This window comes from Rutidosis leptorrhynchoides, chromosome 11 (assembly GCF_046630445.1).
Source record: "Rutidosis leptorrhynchoides isolate AG116_Rl617_1_P2 chromosome 11, CSIRO_AGI_Rlap_v1, whole genome shotgun sequence".
Classification (NCBI taxonomy): domain Eukaryota; kingdom Viridiplantae; phylum Streptophyta; class Magnoliopsida; order Asterales; family Asteraceae; genus Rutidosis; species Rutidosis leptorrhynchoides.
This window is the reverse complement of record NC_092343.1, coordinates 280,861,326-280,866,107: the sequence shown is the minus strand read 5'-3', so window position 1 is coordinate 280,866,107 and position 4,782 is coordinate 280,861,326.

Sequence of the window (4,782 nt, the reverse complement as noted above, 5' to 3'; positions counted from 1 at the left end):
ACCCTTAATGGTGTACGGAGAAAAGGGCAACACGAAGCTACATCTTATTTGTAATTTGAAGGCACAAAAACTAATAAGAAAAGGTTGCTATGCTGTTCTAGCACACGTCGAGAAAGTACAAACTGAAGAAAAGAGCATCAATGATGTTCCCATTGCAAAAGAATTTCTCGATGTATTTCCGAAAGAATTACCGGGATTACCCCCACATCGATCTGTTGAATTTCAAATAGATCTTGTACCAGGAGCTGCACCAATAGCTCGTGCTCCTTACAGACTCGCACCCAGCGAGATGAAAGAACTGCAAAGCCAATTACAAGAACTTTTAGAGCGTGGTTTCATTCGACCAAGCACATCACCGTGGGGAGCTCCTGTTTTGTTTGTCAAGAAGAAAGATGGTACATTCAGGTTGTGTATCGACTACCGAGAGTTGAACAAACTTACCATCAAGAACCGCTACCCACTACCGAGAATCTACGACTTATTTGATCAACTACAAGGCTCGTCTGTTTATTCAAAGATTGACTTACGTTCCGGGTATCATCAAATGCGGGTGAAAGAAGATGATATTCCAAAGACTGCTTTCAGAACACGTTACGGTCATTACGAGTTTATGGTCATGCCGTTTGGTTTAACTAATGCACCAGCTGTGTTCATGGACCTTATGAACCGAGTGTGTGGACCATACCTTGACAAGTTTGTCATTGTTTTCATTGATGACATACTTATTTACTCAAAGAATGACCATGAACACGGTGAACATTTGAGAAAGGTGTTAGAAGTATTGAGGAAGGAAGAATTGTACGCTAAGTTTTCAAAGTGTGCATTTTGGTTGGAAGAAGTTCAATTCCTCGGTCACATAGTAAACAAAGAAGGTATTAAGGTGGATCCGGCAAAGATAGAAACTGTTGAAAAGTGGGAAACCCCGAAAACTCCGAAACACATACGCCAGTTTTTAGGACTAGCTGGTTACTACAGAAGGTTCATCCAAGATTTTTCCAGAATAGCAAAACCCTTGACTGCATTAACGCATAAAGGGAAGAAATTTGAATGGAATGATGAACAAGAGAAAGCGTTTCAGTTATTGAAGAAAAAGCTAACTACGGCACCTATATTGTCATTGCCTGAAGGGAATGATGATTTTGTGATTTATTGTGACGCATCAAAGCAAGGTCTCGGTTGTGTATTAATGCAACGAACGAAGGTGATTGCTTATGCGTCTAGACAATTGAAGATTCACGAACAAAATTATACGACGCATGATTTGGAATTAGGAGCGGTTGTTTTTGCATTAAAGACTTGAAGGCACTACTTATATGGGGTCAAAAGTATTATATATACCGACCACAAAAGTCTTCAACACATATTTAATCAGAAACAACTGAATATGAGGCAGCGTAGGTGGATTGAATTGTTGAATGATTACGACTTTGAGATTCGTTACCACCCGGGGAAGGCAAATGTGGTAGCCGATGCCTTGAGCAGGAAGGACAGAGAACCCATTCGAGTAAAATCTATGAATATAATGATTCATAATAACCTTACTACTCAAATAAAGGAGGCGCAACAAGGAGTTTTAAAAGAGGGAAATTTAAAGGATGAAATACCCAAAGGATCGGAGAAGCATCTTAATATTCAGGAAGACGGAACCCGGTATAGGGCTGAAAGGATTTGGGTACCAAAATTTGGAGATATGAGAGAAATGGTACTTAGAGAAGCTCATAAAACCAGATACTCAATACATCCTGGAACGGGGAAGATGTACAAGGATCTCAAGAAACATTTTTGGTGGCCGGGTATGAAAGCCGATGTTGCTAAATACGTAGGAGAATGTTTGACGTGTTCTAAGGTCAAAGCTGAGCATCAGAAACCATCAGGTCTACTTCAACAACCCGAAATCCCGGAATGGAAATGGGAAAACATTACCATGGATTTCATCACTAAATTGCCAAGGACTGCAAGTGGTTTTGATACTATTTGGGTAATAGTTGATCGTCTCACCAAATCAGCACACTTCCTGCCAATAAGAGAAGATGACAAGATGGAGAAGTTAGCACGACTGTATTTGAAGGAAGTCGTCTCCAGACATGGAATACCAATCTCTATTATCTCTGATAGGGATGGCAGATTTATTTCAAGATTCTGGCAGACATTACAGCAAGCATTAGGAACTCGTCTAGACATGAGTACTGTCTATCATCCACAAACTGATGGGCAGAGCGAAAGGACGATACTGTAAAGACCTCGACCTTATCCTCCCGGACGAAGTCTTCAACAGTTGATCCCATCGCGATGATCGACTCCAAGTAATATTCTTTAAATGAGCAAATGCACAGCGGAAGACTTAATTCGTACCTGAGAATAAACATGCTTTAAAATGTCAACATAAAGTTGGTGAGATATATAGGTTTGATGCTAGCAGCGTAATAACTATGGACCACAAGATTTCATATATAAACATTTTAATGAAAATATTCTAAGTGGTTGAGCACTTGGTAACCATACTTAACATTTAATCACGTCGCATATTCCCTTTATTATAAAATCTTACTATACTGTACCAAGTATAGTCACGAAACGAAGTACTGTGCAACCGTTGAATACTGGTCGTCCAGTCCGGTTGGGGTTGTCAAGCCCGATAGATCTATCAACGGGATTCGCGTTTACAATACCGCTGTAAATAGTAGTTACCAAGCTACAGGGAAGTATGCCAGTGGTACAACTCAACGTAGAATATATTTTTCAGTTACTTGTGTCCATAACGTAAAACATAAAATACATGTATTCTCATCCCGAAATATTTAGAGTTTAAAAGTGGGACTATATACTCACCTAATGTATTTTGTAGTAAAAATACATATAACATCATTGTAGGGTTGGCCTCGGATTCACGAACCTATATCATTCGTATCTTTATTAATACACATAATCGTATTCGAACACATTTATTTATCATGTTATGTATTAAGATTAATATATATTTTTTTTTATAATAATGATACTTATAATAATAATAATAGTACAATAATTAATGAAATGATAATTTTTAATAAAAATAGTAATTTTAATAATAATGATAATGAAAATAGTAGTTTTCTTTTTAATAATAATAATAATAATAATAATAATAATAACAATAATAATAATAATAATAATAGTAATAGTAATAATAGAAAAGAATAACAAGATATACCCTTTAAAATTTGATTAAAAAGAGTTGTTGAAGATGGGACTCGAACCCTAGACCTCACGTTAACTAGAACAACACCTTAGCCATCCTTCCATCTCGACTTTTCTGTTTTAATTCATCATTTAATCCTTACTAACCCGTAATTATCATAATCATAATGGACCTGACTTGAGTAGCTTAAATAAAAAAATAAACGCAGCATGTGAGAATCGAACACAGGACCATTCGTTCAACACCCCAACCCTTAACCATCTCTCTGATCATGCCTTTCTGACTTAGCTACAGCCTAAAACGTTTTAAAGTGTTTATATCTGTTTTCCTTTTCTTTTCAAGAAACAAGACCCAGAACTATTAACCACAATCATCATCTCATCAATATTTTAATACTTAACCTCTTCACTGCATCAATAATCCTAATTTCGTATCATAATCATCATTGTCATACTCAACAGAAAGATAAATTTAGCGGTTCATGTTCGGTTATAATGAAAACTGAATCACCACTCCATAATCCAAGGTTCACAAGTAATAAATGTCTTTGGTGTATGTACGTATCAGAAGGCAAAAAGAAAAAGAAATTGGAGTATTGCAAGTGGGTGGGGTTTAGAATTCACTAACTTGTTCCATCAGGACCCTTCTCCTCTCATCTTTTAAAATGTAAAAGTAACCTTCAATTCAATCCATAAGTTCACGGCCTATACATATTTTAAATTAAAGTGTTCGATTGTGTTTATGGTGGGGTTTTTATCTGGTAATACCGACACAATCAAAGTCATAGCTTCCTCCTTTACAGCTCATTACTTACCCCATTATCTATCTTATACATCTCAATCACATCATTATTATCTAGCCTCACCCTCAATAAACCTCATCGTCATTTGTAATTCACTGTAAATGAAGATATATCAACGGTTCATAACAGGTGATCGAAGGTGGATAGTTATGGGTTTTATGTTTGTCGGCCATGAAAAGAAATACGTAATAGCAGCAGTTGCAGCGAAGGAAAGGAAAATATAATGATAGAATGATGGTTTCGGTTAATATCATGTGATAGCAGATGTAAGCTTGATCAAATAGGGTTTCGGTTCTTGATGGGTTGCAACCGAATCAATAGATGATAGTGGGTTGAGATTGTGGGTTTGTGTAAGTCGGTTTGGTTACAACGAATAACGGTCACAAAGGAAGGAAACATAAAGGAAAGGGAGATGGCTTGGTGATATTTACGATGGTAATAGAAAATAGAGGGGGAAGAGAGAGAGGTTAACGTGATGGATTTCATGGTGATTTGTGGTTGTGTTTTTGTGATCGAACGAGAGAAAGAGGATGACTGCTGTGGTGGTACTTGAGAGAGAGGAAAAAGGGTTTGTTCTTGTTAGTCTTCGAAGATGATGGAGGTTATGATGATTGAAACAGTAAGCAGAATTTAGTGATTAAATGGTAATTGTTGTTGTGATCAAGTGTGGTCTCCGGTGATCGGTTTATAAGAGGTTCTTGAGGAGGCTTTATTGTTTAACAACGAAAGGAAGTAGAAGAAAGGAGTGTAGTAGCAAGTTCTTGGTGGTTCAAGGTGATTATTCGGCTAGTAACAGTAGTAA